The sequence below is a fragment of the Columba livia genome, chromosome 1 (assembly GCF_036013475.1).
Source record: "Columba livia isolate bColLiv1 breed racing homer chromosome 1, bColLiv1.pat.W.v2, whole genome shotgun sequence".
In the NCBI taxonomy this organism is placed as follows: domain Eukaryota; kingdom Metazoa; phylum Chordata; class Aves; order Columbiformes; family Columbidae; genus Columba; species Columba livia.
In genome coordinates this window covers 73,170,270-73,190,251 of record NC_088602.1, presented here as the reverse complement: position 1 = coordinate 73,190,251, position 19,982 = coordinate 73,170,270, and the positions used below count along the sequence as shown (strand labels likewise).

The 19,982-nt window shown below is 40.5% G+C and overlaps 1 protein-coding gene across 2 annotated transcripts in view; it reads right to left on the bottom strand.

The window, feature by feature from the left end:
- The window catches only part of COL8A1 (collagen type VIII alpha 1 chain), a 96,085-nt gene that overhangs the window by 16,487 nt on the left and 59,616 nt on the right, over positions 1-19,982 (bottom strand). The gene's annotated exons all lie outside the window — the stretch shown is intronic.

Here is a 19,982-nt window from a genome sequence, read left to right as displayed (position 1 = left end):
AAATAAATCAAAGATAAACAACTGGAGATGCACTTCAGACTAAAGTGCTTGATCCAGTAGGGTGAACCTCAAGGTGTTGATAGTGAGCTATGGTGATCACTGGTAGCAAACCAGTGTGGACAGGGAACGACAAGCTTCTTTGGAAACCTCCCTTCTCAGCTGTCACTCATCATTTTTGGTCTTAGTCTGCCCTGGGACAGCTTGTGCTGGCTGCGTGCAGTAGAAGCCTCCCAAATTTTCATGGTACAAATTGTTTGTATGTTATTATGGTACAATGGTTTGCAAAGTGTATTACAGCATTTTACTATTTTAATCCAAAGCAGTGCCTCTAGCAGTGCTGCTATGAATTATATTCAAAAGTGTAAAAAGTTTCCATTTTGCTACCTCTTGGTTCAGCCAGCTACAGCTTTGTGAACAAACCACACGCTAGCAATTGGCTCTAAATGACAAGCAAATAATCTGCACCATTTAGTGTTAAGCTTATTAATCAGTGAAATGCTCCATCTTACCAGATCTATGAGAGTAGACAGAAGTGAGGGAAGAAGACTTTCTCTTTCTGTGACAGTTAATAAAATCAAATATATCCTGAATCTCACCCAAATACTCAGAAGTGGCAAGAGTCTTATTCTGAAGGATATATACCAGTTTTACTGCTCAGAGAAATCTTAGTTCCTCATTTGATTAATCAAAGCATTGTACTAAAAGCAGAAAAAAATAAAATATATTCCTTGTGGAGGTGCATTGTGTCCTAAAGAGACACAAAAGTTCAACCTAGGCTATATATATTTTATTCTAATGCAGCCTGGTTTCAGGTTTTATTTCATGTGTCTGGGAAGATTTCTTAGAGGGGGAGCAATGTGTGAATTAGTAGATCTTGATGCCTTTAGGAAATCTCATATGTATTTGCAAAAAACCCATTCATTAACATCTGCAAGACACAAATAGGTGCTAAAGTACCTGTTTTTCTTAAACACTTCCCCAGAAGTGGCAATAGAAAGGAAAATTCTGATTAAAAAAAGTCCTTTGGTAATGACAGTGGCTGATTGTTACAGATGTCGCAGGCAAGATAATCTGTTTTTTTATTGAATCAAATATTATGTAAAGCAGTACAGGTGTCTGCAGATGTAACATCCATGTAGGCTTGACTTTTCAGACTAGCTAAGCTACGCTTGGTGCCAGATGAGGAGATGAGTGAAAAGTGGCCAGAAACCGCTTTTGTGCTTGTCTTAATCCCTAGGCTGTAGCAAGAGCTGGTCCAGTTGCCGGCGCCGCTTGAGGTCTGACTGGCCTTGCATGGCCCATGGGCCACCTACGGACACCCTGCCCCAGTATGACCTCCTGCCCCAGTGTGACCTCCTGCCACACCATGACCAATATCACTGTCTCTTCATTTTGGGGGTAAAAAGGCTGCACTGTGTTGTGGCTGGATAGAGCCCAGCCATGGCTTTGTGAAGGCAGATGTCTGTCTCCGTTACCGCTGCAATCTCACCAGTGTTCTGCAGGGGGGCATTTTGGGAGGTGAGGGCTCCTGGCACCTCTGAGGTGGCTCTTTGGAAAGTGGTTATTTTAGCCTCTTTATTATCAGTGATGAAGCAGGGACTTCTCTGAGGTCTAGAACTATATCCCCCCTCCTCTTCCCTCCACTTTTTAGCCCTGCATGCATACTGATTAAATTCAAGTGCTTTAGAGTGAACTATATGGGAGCCATTAACCCCTAACAAGGCATCAAGATAATGAAATCTCATTAAGTAAAAAGAGTCTAACTTTGGGTGCATTAGTTCTTTGGTTGGAGTGTTTTGGTTATAGAGAAACTTTATTTCATGTGCCCCTTTGTAGTTATTGTACTCTCTAGCGTTTGCAACCTGCAGAGTGTTTTCTTTAACAGTTCTGGGAGTTCTTGAACTAGAAAGCAAGAAATCTGTGCAGGACTCTGAAGTGCTTGGCTTGATCTTAATTTGAAACAATTTATTGTTCTCTGGGACTCCTGTTGCAATCCTGTGGCCTTACGTGTTGCCTTCTTGCCACTAAATTTGCTTGATTGCCGTTCTGAACCTGGCACGGCATAGAATTTCTGTTCCTTTTCTTACTTTGATGGTGTACAAAATGTGCTTTCTTGGCTCTTGCCCTCATGTTGCTTCATGACTTTTTTTTTTTTCCGTACAAGCAAAGGGCTTTGGAGACTCTGTTTTGGAGACAAACTGTTACCACTTACAGTATTTCCATTCACTGTGCTTTGACGAGCCTGTCAAGAGAAATAGCAGCTTTTCTCTCCATTATTTTTATTTGCTGTGTTCTAACTTTGCAGCTCCTGGGAAACTCGAAGTCCCAGTCCAAGGGAGATATGAAAACAATGACAAATGTCTGTAAAGTATTTTTTCTTGAAAATACTCCTGTCTCTCAGACAATTTTTATTGGAAGGTTATTTGCCATTAAAAAGATTCCTGCCTTTTGCTTGCTCTTTCTACCTTTGCTCAAACAGCAGAAGATCTTACTTTGGAAGGTAAAACATACTAGACTACTCCACCCAAACAGAAATCAGGAGGATGTTTTAAAATTATTCAGAAACAGTAATTTTCCTATTTTATTATAAAATATTGCAGATGTGGCAATATTTGTTAGGATGTGCTGATCTTAGTAATGACCTGACACTGTTCCATTCACAAAAATCAAGCAGATATTATCTCATGATCATGTTTCCTAAGTGGTTAAATTTTATTTTTCATGCTACTTTTCTCAATATGGACTAACATGACAATAAGCACAACTAAACACTCAGTTTGTTAAAATAGTTTCAAAACTGGGCTTTTAATTTGTGTAGAATCATAGAATAGTTCGGGTTGGAAGAGCCGTTCAAAGGTCATCTAGTCCGAAATTAAAGACCCTTTGTTCTCTGAGTCACGTCTGTGAGCAGACAGGAAGTCGGAAGTTGCTAGAAGGTTGATAGTGGATCTACCAATGTACACCTCTCCATAAGCTGGCACTTGGGTGCAATCACCACCAAAAACTCTAGTGCACTCCTCTACACTGCCACCATGGCTGAACTGCACACACACATCCTTGTGTCATACCAGACAGACCTTCTGTCTTTTTGTCTTGCACAGCAGGTAAGAAGAAATGCTTCTTATTCAAGTCTGCTTCAGCAGATAACCACTTGACTAGTCAATGGGCAGAGGGACAAAGATTGAAATCACTGTTACTTGGTAACAAGTGTAACATGGACAGGCCTACACAGATGCCACTCTCTTACCACTCTACAAGTTTCAAAATAAGGATAGCATGAAGCCACCAAAACACCTTCCAATGTGAGTTGTGAAATACTCCCCGTAGGTTTGATTCAGTGAATATTTACAGTAAACGTTTGTTACATCTCTCAAAAGTCCAGAGAAGAAAAAAAATGCTTCTGAAACAGACACACACAGAAAAGACCCTGCCCCCACCACTCACACATATTTATCCTGGATCCATGAAAACACATAGTCATTTAAACTCCAAAGATGCTGTGAGGCAGAATTGATTTCTTATATGCAATCCAATGTACTATGGTTTAAAGCACTTGAAATCACCGTATCTGTCACCTTGAAATAACCCAGCCAAGGCCAAAGAAAAGCGAAGCCAAGTACTGAAGAGCAAATACTACCGTTCGCGCAAGTCTCTCAGCGCTACTCCAAGAAAAACAATACAAAGTGTTCAGTGCAGCCATTTGGACCCATGATCACTGATAGCTGTGAGACCAGCAAATACACAGGGTATAAAAAGCTGGTCAATGCTCAGCTCTCCTGTCCAACTGGTTTAAAAAATCTGCAGCAGGAGCTGGCACTTGCGTTTCATCCGTACAGCAGCCAGGATGAAAGACTCTGGCAGCGGTGATAAGCTGACAAACCTGTTGCTACCCAGCTGCTAAGCTGGACCAAAGTAAGACACAAGCCTCCCTTCAGCTGCCAGCAGCACTACCAGGCAGAGGTGGGGCTGGAAACAGATGGGGAAATAGGATTGGAGGGGGAAATTAAAGCACTTCAGTCCATAATCAAAATCCAAGTCCTTGACCACAGACTGATTAGCCATTGCCCAAGCTGCCAGGCCACTGAAGTCCTCCTGAAGGGCTGCTTGGTCCCAGTGCACAAACCTTTCTTAATTCAGGGTGTTGACTTGAGGCCCCTTTGCCTTCTAACACCTCCCAAGCTTTCAGACAAAGTTTCTCATGGCTTTCCTCCTCCCCAAGACTCCTTGCATCTACTGTGATCCATGCCAGCTCCCACTCACCTCCTGAGAGCTGATGCCCATAGCCTGCTGGCTGGGGCATGCCTAGGAGGTAGGAGATGCCCACTTCAGTGCTCTTTACTAAAGGAAGGACTTAGACCTGTCTTCTACAGCCCGAGTCAGACTGTGCTTGAGCTCAGTCAAACCCTTGTGCTCAGAGTTTGAAAGAAAAATTTGGCACCTGCCTTTAAAAGAGGATTGTGGGCTATCAGCTGAGAGTGGAGGGACTTCTGCCTGTGCCTTTCATTCACCAGAAGGCCCGTAAACCCTAGGGAGAGAGCTAGGGTTTAGGATAAACTGCAGTCTTCAGCTTTTCCTATTTGGCTGGCTTAGGCAGCTCCCCAAACAGTGGCTTTTGTGAATCCCGCTCCGAGGCACTCAGTTCCCCTAATGCACATGCGTGGAGTCCAGGCATCTAATTCGGGCATGTGGACTCCATTATGGGGCCAGATGCAAACATCCCCTCATGGATTAGGATGTGAACGGGTCTATATCCTGTGTTGTCAATTAACTGTGGCCTCCATTTTCCCTGCCCAGTCCTTGTTTCAAAATCTGGATATTTTTGAAGGAGCTACTTATTTTAAAAAGTTCTTCTTGTATCTGTGCAAAGGGGTAGTTAAGGTATGTGCTAGCTGTTCCTAGGATGATGCAGTTAAGACAACAATGACTAACTTCACAAAATCTGGCATCGGAAAGATCAATGCACTTAAATGACACCATATTCTTCCCCACATACTTCACCCACTAGATTCTTACTGTTGAACATCAGAACCAAAGGTTCATGGCTATCTACAGGCCATGTCTTAAGCAAATAAAAACATCAATCTACTAGGCAGATATTTCTCTAGCAAAGAAAAAGGAGTCTTGTTTCTCCAGACAGCAGAAGGGCTATCAGCAATCCTTAAAATGATTTTCTTTTGTATGTTTGTTTTTTTTCACTGTGAGATAGGACACCTACATTAATTCTAAGATAATTTTGTGTTAGGTCAAGAAATCTGCACATATTTTCAGATGTTAGCAGAAATCATGTATTCTTAATACAAATGCTTCTATATGTGCTTTGTGGAAGGCTTGTTTAACCATGCTTAGGAAAGAGATAATCTGACGTACATAATTATAGCCCACAGGCTCAGAGTTTTAGAGGGTTGTTTTTTTAGGTATGAGCTGTATTCCCTGTAAATTGTTGCAAAATTCTCAATAAATTAAATGACAAGGCTGATTAGATCCTGCAGGAATGAACTCCCTAAAGGACTGTACTCACAAGTTGTGCTACTAAAGTCATCCAGGGGCTAATGTTTCCAAAAGACGTGTTTGCAGCCTTGTAAGCTCCAAAAACCTTTGAGGGATACTTTGGCAAGTACCAGTACTGGACACAAGGTGCATTTTAGGCTGTGTTTAGAGTAGGAGCACTTTACTGCTGAAGGAATACTTATCGGCAAAGTCCTTCTAGGTGAGAAGCAGCCGTAACAGCAACTCTGAGTAACGTGCTGGGGTAGCAAGCCCTGCCCTTACAAACACACACAAATGAAAGAAACAGTAAGAATTAAATAAATCAAAACCTTCCAAAGTCAGCTTTGCTGGTGTGACTGCATCTATGTGAGTGCTTTGTGGAGGCACAACTGTTTCACGCCGCTGGCTGAGGGGACCCCAGGGCACAGCAGCTTCACAGGAGGCAAAGGAAGAAGCTCCTGGAGGAAAGCTGGGTTGTGAATGGAGGGGAACGTGTGAGGGAATTAACTGAGCTACCAGAGATTTAGCAGGTGTCTGCTTGGAATTGAAGGGTAATCCAGTTTCTTCCATCTTCACTGATTTAAGCTTTAATAAAAATTCAGTGACTGTACTGCACAAAAATCTAAGAGCTAATATAATCTGTAGGATTGTATGACATCCATGTTTGCTCATTTGGTAGATGCTATTTTCAGTATAAGTTTTTGAAAGTAATGTTTCGGAGATGGGAAGAGTTTTCATCTCTTCTTTTAAGACACAGTGGGCAAAATGTACAAACTACTGCCACATGACAATGCCATTGCTTTCAAATGCAGATTTGGATGGATTAGTTTCAAATAGTATATATAGAAAAAAATTATCACCCTCTTTTTCTTCTTTTCAACCTAAAAGGCAGCATCTGTATTCAGAATAATGAAGAAACTAAAAACACCCCACCTCAGCATCTTTCATTTTTGGCAGTTTTGTTTCTGCTGCCTATTGAGGCTCTAGACTGGATTATCTCCTAATGTGTATACAAATCTCATAAATCACCTTTGAGAACTGCTGTTAAATTCTACTCATGCCTCCCCTCTTCCTGAATTCCTTCTAATTTTTTCTTTCTTCTCTTTATGAATAACAGCTATACCTTGTTTTATCATTTCTTTCTTGTACTTATATGTATTCTCCAAATGATGAAGAGTCTCCTGACAGTGGTCAGTTGAAACTTTTTTTTTTGGTATTGTAATAATGATTACTTGCCATTATGTCTTTGGTTTGGAATGAAGTCCTCGCCTTGATTAAATGTGACACCTGAAATGAACTTGTCTTCAAAGGACTAAGCCATGACAGATCATGCAGAGGAAGGGGAGAAATTTGTGTTTTAATTCACTTGCAATCATCATTGTGTTGTGACCATACAGTGGTGGCATGGTTTTCATAGTGTAGTGACAACTGTTATGGAAGAGAAGACAAACCTACGTATTTTTCAAATATGCAAAATTATTAACACAAGATTGTTGAACAATTTTCCTGGCTAGTTTTCCCTCAGATGACTCAGGCTGAAAATGATTGCTGAATTTAATATTTTATTAATCCTCCTGACTATGAGGATCTAGTAATTTTCCTTGGAAGGATCTGTGACACAGATAAATGCAGAAACCTGAATAAATGGAAAACTATATGCAGTAGTGACTGTAACTTTGAGAAACTCGTGTCCCATCGGTTCCTATGTATCAATTACACTGGTAAATATCAATTTTTGAAAGTAAAAAAGAAAAAAGAATATTTCTCAGAGTTCGGTAATTCAGGCCTCCACAATTGTACAGAAAAATGCTACATGATCTGGAACAGTTTTTTCTCAAGTGATTAAATTAATTGCTTCCGTGTGACAATTAGCAACATTAGAAGGTTGTGAAATTCAGCTGTTGGGGAACTGGTCACTTGTTGCAGACAGGCAATTCGACATATATAGATAACCCCATTATTTTTTAATTAGAATGATAACCTGTATGAAGTTTGCTAGCTGTTAAATACTTTAAAATGGATATCAACCTGTGTATACCCAGTTATCCATGCAGTAGACTCTGGTCTGTTTTTCTTAATCAAGCAAAACTACAATGAGAATTTTGCTCAATTAAGAACTGAAGAATTTGGCTGAGTTCTATTTAGTTCTTGGCAGCAGGAAAAATTGGTCTTTCCAACAGTGAATGCCAGTGCAAAATATTTTGGCAAGGAACAAATGTCAGTTTAGATCTATGAAATTCCTATTTTCGGGCAGTAAAAGTAGAGTCGCTCTGGTTTGTATTAGCTTAAAAATACCCAGACCCTGGCCTACTATTGTGTCACTAAGTAAACAGGTATCTACTACTGGCCCAGATTCTGTCCTCAGTTATAGTAGTATTTTGACTGCAGTGGAGGTAATTCCCATTTATAAGCAGAATGGCCAATGTCCCTGAGTCCCATCTTTCTCATGTGCTTAGTTTATGGATATTGGTATTCTTCTGCCATGGAATTTATCGCAGTGGTTAAATGTATCTGGCTTGAAGTGGACAGCAGGATTTTTATTGAGTCCATTTTACTGCATTTTATCTTGCTAATGATGACATTTAATGGGATGTCACAGATGAACAGCTTTACTTGCCTAGCCCCTCTGAACTAAAAGGAAAATTTCTAAAGATGGAAGAGTTGGAAGATGAACAGGAGTATTGCTTTCCTTTTTTTTTTTTTTTAAGGAAATGTTTTTCTTATCATTCTTTTCATCTATTCAAAACTATCCCAAATTCCTCCTGGAAACTGGGCTGGAGATGTCATGAGAACAGACATTATTTCATATATCTGATATATTTTTTTTTTCTTTAACTGGCGACAAAGATCCCATTTAATTAAATGAAAGCAGACTTTGGATGTCTCTGTTGATGTACAGTCCTATGGGCAGTAGGATAATGAGGGAAGAACCTGTAAAGTAAACCTTTCTATGAAATTAAAAATACATACTTATGTTCAGACTTGACTATTGTTTTACAAGGAACTCCCAAGAAAGTGCGCATGTGGATCCCATTTCCTGCTGAAGTTTGCTTTAAACACTTATGAAATCAACATATCATACTTCAACGATTTCTTAGTTTAGTTAGAAACAGGACTGTAAATGTTCTGCCCGTATCCTTCACTGTGGCTTAGATGATGCTATCAGCCAACCCGCTTCATACCTGCAGAAAGGACTACCTCTCTTTGGCCTGCTGTGGAGCTCTATTGGCCAAGTGTCAGGCTATAAATCAGGTCTATAAATCTTCTAGATTATTTGTGTGCTGAAGTTTCTCTTGCCATTGTGATGAAGAAATAATTGAGTTGCAGAACTCCGCCATTACATATGAAGCTCATTGAATTTTATTCTCTAACAAAAGCATTATTTTGTAAATTGGAAAAAAAAAAAAATGTAAGCTGATACATATGGTTTTGATACTTGAACCCATTTAATTACATCATTAGTTTTGCCAAATAACATGACATGGACAAGTTAGATGTTAGCCTATTTTTATAATTTAACCAAAGTGATCACATATATTGTGTGCTGGCTACACACACTATTATGTTTGATCTTTGTCCAGCCACAGAAAATTGGTGAAAAAAACGAAAGCATGGGAGGACCCAGGGCTCCCACATGCGTTAAATTCTTTACAAAGACACTTTAATGTACTCATCGTTTAGTCTTGTTTTCTCTTGGTGATAATGCCTCACTGGCTAAAAGTAATAATCCTAATTTGAATTGTTTTGCAAAGAAATGCAGTGGTGCCACCTTTTTTCCTTGAAATTATAATATAAACGATTCTCAAGAAAAACACAGTTTGAGCGTTACCATATTTTTAAATGCACATCTATGGCCTTGCTCAGCTGTGTGCTGCCAAAGCACGCACATTAGAAATGAGCTGAGGTGGCAGTGTCCGGATCCAGAAAAGCAACATTTTTTACTGCAGATATAACACAGACTCCCACAGTTGCTATCTCTGAACGTGGGGCTGATGCTCTGAATCAGGATGATGAAACAGGCACATGCTGAATGTTTACAGTTCTCATAAGATACTCTTTCTTTTCTACAGTGCTGGATGGGAGAGGGTCAGAAAATTATAATTGTGAAATACTGTTCCTGCCTCCTATGAGGACATCCTGCCCTTAGACAACTAAGCACATATCTGGCTTATACATTTTCCAAATGAATTCTTAAGGACAGGCTTAGACATGCTAGTATCCCTGAAAAAGACCAAAGGCAGATTATGAACTGCCTGGTATTGCTGAGTTAAATAATGGGTTGGCCCCTGGCTCTGAGAAAAGGTCCCATGTTGGACTTGAATCCTGCCCACTTACTCACATCATGGGGCTATGGTAGGGAGTGACAGAATTCTGGTTGTGGGTCCTGATCTGGTATATCCAGATAGCATCACTCAAACAGCAGGCTCAGGTTTTAAAAGACCTAGAGATTTTTAAGCACATGATTAAGGTTGTTCACAACTACCTCTGTGACATCGAGCAAGTTACTTACAGCACCTTTTTTTTTTTCTTTTCGTTCTTATGGAAAAGGCAGGCCTGATCTGCCAGCCCCTACTCCTTCTGCACGGGTGTATATTGCTTGCTATCACTTCCCAGCTCCTACTTTTTGGCATGTTCTAACCCCTGCTCCCTTTTCATCCACCAGTTTGTATGAGAGAAGGAAAGGAGTGACGAAGAGATGCAAACCAACAAGCAGTGAAGGTTCTTGTAGTGTCTTAAGATCCCTCAGCTCACACATCTAATTTAGGACACATTTGGAGTTCAGGAGTCCACAGGGGGTCTACAATGCATGGATAGAAGTAACTTGGCAAACCAACCTGTGGTGAGCATCAAGATGGTGCAGCCTGACTGGCTAGTGTTACCCATGCTACTTGTTTAAAGTTAAATCTTTGATACCTCTGCGAAACATTGCAGATGCTTCTGTGAGTGCTGTATAGGTATTGCCACGTTTTTGCCAATCTCCTTCATTCAGTTTCTCGTTTGCAAAATGGATCTGAAACTCCTTGCTTAGCACTGAGTGATGCTGTAAGAAGTATACTGAGAATTTTAATGAGGGCCATACTACATCATCAATCTTCTCTTATCTTTCTCATGTTCAAGAATGTGTAACACACAAATTTACAGAGAGCAGAAACTTCTGGTTGCAGTAAGCTCTTTTACTTACTACATTGTTTCTCACAGTCTCCAGTCCCTACGGTTGACTGTTTATAGGCCTCAGTGAACCTCTAACTTTAAATAAAGCCACAAAGAGACCACAAGTCAGTCTTGATGAGCAGACACATTTATTCAGGCTCTCTTCAGGGCTATGAGACCCGAAAGAATAGTTTTCTGAAAATATATTTGTCAAGAAGATGAGCACTCAAGATAAACAACATAGTGGAGGCCAAAAAAGAAATTAAAACAGGATGTCCCCCCACATTGTTTGCTTAAGCAAAATCACATAGATTTGTCTCTGGGGACCCCAGGTCTGGAGGCTTTTTTTTTAATGCTAGGTGCAATATTTTGCCTGCTTTTTATCCAGCCTTTCTTTTGTATACGTCATAGTGTCTAAAGCAATTACATTGGTTATTCTACTTCATCCATGTAAGTTAGAACTGTAGTTTCAGTTAATATGAAACCAGAGGTGCTATCCCCAGTTTTTCTTAAAACCTCACTGTATTACTTAAATTCTACATGCTATTGCTTCTTCTGAATTAACTGCTTGGTTTTAATAAATGCAATTCATTAACTCTATTTTAAACCCCACACAAGCATCATCCCTACACTTTTAATTACAACAGCTTTCAAGAACATTTACCTTTGCAGTTTATGATACCATTAAGAGATGGAATAGTACTTTACACTTAAAGGGACACTTTTATTTGTCTTGACGTTATCATTTATCCTGGATTAGGTCACTATTTTGTACGTTTTGGAGCCACTTGATATTGCCTTGCTTCTGTAAGGTACCTATCCAGTTTTGAAACCATCAGAGTGACCTTTTTTCACTGTCTTTTTCAGAAATGCTTCAGTCTTAGAAAAATGTGTGTTTCACTTAAAACAAAACAAAAACAAACTAAAAACTATGAGAAGAGATGAGTCTTAGAGGAAGGAAACTTTACAACAACACTATACATTGTGAGAGAGGAATGAAGTTTAAGGCTGTGATACTCATCTCTGAGTATTGTAATTTAGAAGAATCTTCCTTTGTATTGATGGCATCATACCTGTGTCAAATTGGGATAACATGGATGAGCAGAAACAACAACTGCTTCTTGTTTGTAGCTAGTCCATCTCCTGAGGAACAGTGGAGGAAGATTCCTTACTGCCAACTTTCCAGTATGGCATTCAGCCAGACTGTAAAAGTCTTGGGGAGAAGGAGGTAAAGAGAGTAAAGAAGCACTGACTGAAAATTGCACTAGTCTGGTGCAGATTAGCCCATTCAAAGAAGAAAGGGCATCATAAGGTCTGGAGTAATTGTTTGTTATAACTTCTATTTTAATCACATAAGTCCTTGTCATGCTGTAAGCAGCTCAGTTTGCAGAAGGAAGAAAGAAAACAAAACGGGGCCTGATTTGGGTAAAACACACGGGAGGGCCACGTCTTTCCTGTGCGCTGGCCTCCTGGCACAGGCTGTTCCCGGTGCTCCAGCTGGGCAGAGGAGGGATGCTGCCATCCTTGTGCCTTCATCCATTCAGCTGCTGGTTCTTCCACCTCCTCCCTCTCCCAGGGTGGCACAGCAAGTCCAGGGGCTGACCCTGGGGCTGTCCTTTGTGGATTAGCCCTTTGCTACAAGGGCGCTGCGGGAAGGACTCGTGTGGCCATCAGCTGCCCCCACCTCAAGGCTCATCTGCTCAGGCTGTGCCCTGCTTTTGGAGCCCACCTGTTACGTCTGAATGACTAGGTAGTGTTAATGAGAAAAAAAAAAAAGAGCTAAAATGGCTGATGGAAAGCAGCAGAAAGCTGAAAGCAGCAGAAAGGCTGGCACTTGCATGGTTGTATAAAGGAAATACGGTTATTCCTAAGGAAAAGGTACTATTTCTACAGCTATAATCTAAGACATCTTTCTGTTCAGCACCAAAGCCACGCGCTGGTATTCATTCATCTAGGCTTGGTGCAAACGCTGCATCAAGCAGTTCAGGGATAGTTATAAGCAATGTTAGCTTTGTAAGATTTGTTTGGGTTTTCAATTAGATTCCCTACTGCAGTCTTCAGCAGACAACATGGGCTTGACATTTAAAACCCATTTTGTATATTTTTTCTAATTCCAGATACAGTCACCATAACTAATTTGTGGCAATAATCAAAGAGAATTAGATGTTTATGTAACCTTATTTTTAACCAGGATAAAAAGCAGCTTGTTGGCAAATACATTTATAAAATCAAGCACACTGAATGTCAAATGTTGTAGCAGTGCATCTGGAGATCAAATGTGTTTTATTGATGTATATCTGTTTAAATTCTGCCAGGTACTCCAGCCAATTCAAATGTCTGTTGTAGCAATTTTTGATCAGTATGGAAACTGTACTGGGTTTTCATGGGAAGCCCCTGAGAGCGGCCACGTCTCACTGCTGAGGCTGCCCTGTAGGTGGCGTGAGCCATCCACTCCAGCCTCATGCCCTGCTTGCATTTTTTGGAAGAAAAAAGTTTTTAAAAAGGCAAGTAACAAAACCATTGTCCTTGATATAGGTGCTACTGCCTGTGTTGGCTGGGACACAGTTGTGTTACGCTGCCTTTAAGTCAGAACGCTCACGTCATAAATTATAAAGATATTTCTTGCTGCTAAAGGTAAGGTCTTATAGTGAGACAGTGTTCACCTGTGTCTTTGAATGAGGAGGGTCCTGTTTTCTCCCAGTTTCTCCAGTCACCTACAGACAGTTGAGTACAAGGAGCTTATTCCTGGTATTGGCCAGGGTAAATGTGGTATAAGCTGAGCATTAACAAATATCTTTCCTTTTAGTCCTTTCTGGCTTACTCTCTTTTAGTCTGTGTTTAGTTTTTCAAACGGTCTCTTGTTTGTCAAGAGCCAACGGACTTCATTCTCTAGCTATTCCCTCTATTTCCCCTCTACTCTGCCCTGGTGAGACCCCATCTGGAATATTGTGTCCAGTTCTGGGCCCCTCAGTCCCAGAAGGACAGGGAACTGCTGGAGACGGTCCAGCACAGGGCAACAAAGGTGATTAAGGGAGTGGAGCATCTCCCTTATGAGGAAAAGCTGATGGAGCTGGGTTTCTTTAGCTTGGAGGAGACTGAGGGGTGACCTCATTAATGTTTATAAATATGTAAAGGGTGAGTGTCATTAGGATGGAGCCAGGCTCTTCTCAGTGACAACCAACGATAGGACAAGGGGTAATGGGTTCAAACTGGAACACAAGAGGTTCCACTTAAATATGAGAAGAAACTTCTTCACGGTGAGGGTGCCAGAGCACTGGAACAGGCTGCCCAGAGGGGTTGTGGAGTCTCCTACTCCGGAGGCGTTCAAGACCTACCTGAACACATTCCTGTGTAACCTCACCTAGGTGTTCCTCCTCTGGCAGGGGGATTGGACTAGATGATCTTTTGAGGTGCCTTCCAATCCCTAACATTCTGCGATTCTGTGGTATTCTAGAAGTGTGTCATGTTGGAATGTGCTTTGCTCTGAGCACATCAAAACCTGCAAATTTTTCTGCTGGTGGGTAGAAAATGGTGATCCTAATCTTTCTATATTTAGGGAAGAAAGTGAATGAATTCTGAGTGTGTCTGCAGTTCTTTTGCAGCTATCCCTCCCATTTAGGGATCGTATTAATTCCTGACTAGGTTTAATCACATGTGAAATAGTGTTTGTATTCCACACTTGACCATGGTAGAAGGAGGTAACATGTATGTTCAAGCTTCTATTCTGCTTCATGTGGCACTACTAAACCTCAGAGCAAAATTGCGAATATCTAGGTAAAAAGTGAGTGAGGAGAGGAAAATAAAAGGAAAAGGAAGTCAAAGGAGGATTGTCTGGAGAGACCTCTATCTTCAGCTCTTCACAACCACTGAATATGTTTGCAGGTAACCACTATACGTTTAAGCCAGGTAGAACATACGACAGGTTTCATGCATAGTGAAGAAAATTCAATGAAGGGACCAGCAACCAAATATTCCAAGATATAAAAATATCTGTCTCAAGAAGGGTACAATGGAATATGTTGCACAGCAGCAGGAAAAGGTATCCAGCCTTAGCTTGAAGTACAAGGTGTGCAAAGTATCCAAGCACCTAAGATTGGAAATCAGTCCCTCATGACATTGTTAGTTATGCCAGTGGGAGTTAGAAAACCCCACCAGGCACCTCTCAGCACCTATAGGTGCAATATGGGCTTGAGCATTTGTCACTCATAGTGTGTGCAACAAACTCCTGTTGTATGATCCCACTGGGATACACCAGGGATTGCAAAGCCAGGAACACAAAGAAAAAGCTCATTTTGAAAATTTAAAGAATACACTTTGCCAAAAATTTTACCCAATGTCTGACTCACGTACCGTCCTGGTTTTACTAATTAATCGCATTCATGCTCCTAAAATACCTCTGATTATTCCAAGCCCAGGAGAGACACACCCAAAGACAAGATGAATACAGAAGGTTTTTTCCTCGTTTGTTGCTTCAGCGGTACCAACTTGAATATTGGAAGTAATGATTTCACAAGAAGCAGTGATTGCACTCACTTCTTAGGTACATAGGTAATAAAACTCTTCTTTGGATTTCTGAGGTTATATACCTCCAGGAAGAATCTCCACTTGGTCTAAGTGTAGCTGAGTCCAGGAAATAAAAATATCATTGTCAGTACTTCATGGGCCAGAGCTAAACCTTTGTTAAAGGAGATATTATAATAATATCCAGAGAAGGGAATGAACTCACTGCAGGCAAAAATGATAATAAAAATAATAATAAAAAATCAGACTCCTCCAAGTCTCCTTTGGTTCAATGTCAGGCTGTAGGAGATTTCTCATAAAAGCGTTTGATAATTTAATGTGACTTTGCAGTGGCTGGGAAAAGAGGAACAGAACCTGTTGAGAGTTAATGTTTTGGGACTCTTCCTCATCATGCTAAATTCAATACTGCATTTTCAGAAAAAAAACTGCAGGCCACTTGGCTTTGCTGGAGCTGGGTAACCCTTTAACTTATCAAATGTCACATGAAAAAATACCAGGCAAGTTGGGGCTGAGTAAGTGTTAAAGTTTTGTTAGGATGGCGTGTCCTCAAATAAATGCAGAATGCCAAACACAGAGCTTCCCATGTTCCTTCAGGCTGAGCAGGGATGCCAAGTATACAGAATTGGAAGCTGTCTATCAGGGTGGGTTTTTTTTTTTATTTGCTTGATACTGTGCAGACAGCAGAGACAAAATACCAAAAATGCCTGAAATCCTTATGACCTTTCACTGCAAACTGTGAACTTTGTCTGCTGAACTCAAATTTCTATTTACACTGTCAGCACAGGCTCCATGCTGTTGCCTTTTCTTTGTCTTTCCAGTTTGTCATGTATCGAGGGACAGCTTCACAAACACTGCACAGGAGGGGGGACCTGAGCACATTCCAGACCTTTTGCATGTTCAAAATACTAAGTCTCCACGTTGCAGATTGCTTAAAAATAACTGTAATGCAAGCAAAGTAGCATGAAATATGCTGTTTGCACACAAAGCAAGTATTCTACAGGAAGCTTTAGCTTTGCCATCAGCTGGCACGGCTCACATTCCCACATTGTGCGCCAATGCCATGCTGCTGCATAGCTGACCCCATTTACACCAGCTCCCCAGGAATCCACAGGTGACTACAGGGTAAACGGTCCAAAAATGCATTCAGCAAACTATCATGTCAGCTTCTCAACAAAAATATCCCTGATTTCATCATCGTGCTCCAACATTCATCCACTCCTTGTACATCATGAGCTAGACTGCTGCAAGAAAAAGTACAGGGGAAATTTCAGATATATAAAGTAGAAATTGTGAGAGTCAGTAGGCTGAGTAGAAAAGTGAGGGTGACTGAGCACCAGCATGGGTTGCCCAGGGAGCCTGTGGAGTCTCCTTCATTGGAGATAATTCAAAAGCCATTTGGACATGGTCCTGGGCAAGGAGTCTGAGTGCCCCTGCCTGAACAGGGGAGTCTGGAAAAGGCGATCCCCAGAGATGCCTTCCAACCTCAACTGTTCTGTGATTCTGTGAAATTGTTCCTATGCAAGTCTACTATGAACTATAATATTTGACATTAGTTGCCTAACTTTTGCAATTGAAAAAGGATATCCTTAACCTGTTACTTAAATAAACCCAACAACTACACTGAACTCCTTTGAAACTAAATAGAAGGTTGAATTATGTAACAGATATTTTAGCTGAACTATCATTATTAGCTGGGTAATTCTTCTGACTGTATTTCAGATTTAATTTCATTCTGTGGTAGCATTCCCTGAACTTTACAAGACAAAGGTATTAATAGAGTTCTGTGTCTGAACTCACCAGGGACTAGAAAACTGTCTTAAAAGGTGACATTTCCAGAGAGATCTCTTAATAGAAAATGCATTGGTATTTCCTGAAGAAACTCAGTGAGTTCACAAGGAACCATTACACCGATAAATTATGTCAATGGGGCTGTTGAAAGACGGCTGCTCACTTAGTGCTACTTTTCCCTAAACATGGAAGCCATGGGAAATGTGTGGAAAACATTTGCAAAGTGATGACTGCAGCTATATTGCAGTTAATGAGCTATCTGTTAACAAACTCTATGCTTCAGCACATAAACTGGAGGACTTATGCTTAATGCAAAACCCATAAAAATACTTAGTGTTTGGTACAACTGTTTCCCAAATCAGACAAGTACATTGCTCTTGTCTTCCATGAACTGTCACCAATATAAAATTGTGCTGCCTACTGGCTTGAAGCCCCTTTTCAGCCCAAGCAACGTGGATTTAGCTGCTTCTCCTCACTTTGCAAAGGGGCAGTTGCTGCATAGCACCAAAGTGCTGCAAATGAACTTGTTGCCAAAGACCAGAAGTAGGTGTGTACATGTGTGCACATATGAGGTTGTCTGGGGAGCAGAGGACTAGAGAAGCACATAATTTAACAAGCAGCAGGTCCTTCAGGTCTCTGCTTTGCCCAGCCTGGGACTGTAAACTTGTCATCATGGTTGCTAACAGCATGCAGGAGGTATCCATGGAATATCCCCAATTCTAATGACTTGTGGAGGCAAGTTTGTCTCATTCTTTTTCTGTGTTCTTCTATACTGGAGCTTTGCTTCTGTCAGTTATCACTGCTAAAGCCCTAACAAGCCCCTTTTCTTCAAAAAACAGACAAAAGCAACCATTGGGTTTATTCAAAATAATGCTTGGATTAGTTAAAGAAACCACATTCACCAACAGGAAAAGAGAAGTAAATTTCTAAGCTATTGAATAACACTGCTATGTTTGGAAAGCATTTTTCTTTTGTAATTCTCCTTTAATTTCCTCCCATCCAGAGCTACTGAAAGGAATCCGAAGCTAAGTTTTCATGAGTGACTAAAGGAGTCCAGCAACTGACTCCTGTTTAAAATCAATGGTCCTGGAAATGTATGGTAACGTTTCCATAAACACATGAGCAATTTGAGGTTTAAGTTTCACTAAAAATCATCCAGTACTTCCAGTTCCCCAAGGCAGACAGGGAAAAGGCAGACTGGTAAACTAATCCTTATTATCAGATAAACAGGGATTGAGTGGAGGAACATAAAGCACGAGAAAATGAGGAGGAAACTGAGTACAGAGATGTTCAAGAAGTTTGTACACTGAGAGGCATAAAAGGCAGTTCAACAGGAAAAAGGATAGACAGAAAGAATATCAGACTATATAAACCAGAACATTACTTTCAGTTGCTTAGGCTTTCTTTTGATTTTGAGATGTGACCTCAGTAAACCCATGTAAAATTGTATAACTTCATCACCTGACTCAGTGCCTCTGAATCCAGCACAATACATTGTTTTCATTCTGCTTCATGATCAGATTAGAAAGTGTCTGAAGTTGAACTGTGCATTCTGGTAACCTTTCTGGATAGTTTTGCTTTCTTCATTTCAATTGTATTATTAAAATACCACATTTGGGTGGGTAGTGACTACCATGACACTGTGCAGAAAACCAAAGCAATTTGAAGCAAGCTAGACATTCTGAGTACATTTTTAAAATACCTTATTGCTTAAATAAAATAAACTTAAATCCCTTAGTCTAGCAATTACTTTCAGATGTTTGATTGTTTATTTTTAAAGAACTGTCATATCAGCCACTTAGAACTGACAGGTACCCTTTTGATGTCTTCACAAGTTTTCCCCAACATCTGCTCCCTGCCTGATGCTGGGAACTACATACTCATCTCCATTGTCTCTTGTATTTATCTTAATTTTGCTCTGTTTTATTGTATTAGAGGAAAAAAACTTAGCAGAGCTGTTTGTGGCAAGATTTAGTTACAGGAAACCCAAAAGCTCAGCCCCAGTTTCAGCTGAGACAATTAGACTGTTGATTTTGGTAGCAACTCAGGACTTCTATTGGACCCAAATGCGTTTCAAGTCTCTCTGCCAGTTGATGCTCAAGTCTGAAAATTTTCTCTGTTCTTGCTACAGATAAAGGGCTTTGTTTCCTTTTAATTTGAGGGATATTTCTATCCAAATCTGAATGTTTTGCTGAAATTCTTCTCTATTCACTGGAATAGATTGAAAAAAAAAAAAAAAAGAGGAGGAAATAGTTACATCTTCCGGAACTTTCAACCTTTTCTATTTTTAAGGCTTTTTCCCCCTTATTCCTCTGTTCCTTGGTATCTGTGAATTGGTGAAGACAATGTTTGTTTTTCTCAAAGCAATTTTGCCACCCGTGAAAAGTAGCTGGTGCTAACTTGTAACACTTAGCTTAACTGTTGGTTTTTTTTCTGTCTAGTAAGTATATTTACTAGATCATATTACTGTTTCACCTGCTGTATGTAAAGGACTACAAAATACTTAACATGGGATACTTTTTAAAAAGTGATCTGTGTTATTATATAACACCAGAAGATCTTCATTGAAAGGTTTGAAGAAATGACTAATAAAAAAAGCAGTGTTCTTATACATTTCTTATCAACTGCTATAGAAGCGGAGTTATCAAAGTCCTGTGCCATTCTTGGATGGCTGTTTTACTGCTAGGTGGATTGGGCTCTAAAACTTCCTTATGGATGCTCTGGGAGAATGTAAATACTAGCTGGAAAGTGTTTTATTCTCTAGTAATACTTTATAGGCTGGAGCCTTGGGCTGTACAATTTCTATTATATATATATATATATATGAAATTTTTTTCTTGTTATACTTTTCTAGCACCCAACATAGGGCAGGTCACAGCAGCTGGGGCCAGGTGAATGGGTTACCAGGGACAGCTCTGGTGGTGGACCCCACCAGAGACCCAAATAGCCTGGCAGGGCACCAGTCTACCCCAGTGCCTGAAGAAGTTCAGTGGGTTCACAGAGTGGGGTCTCTGCCAGGGCTGACGCTCTAGAGC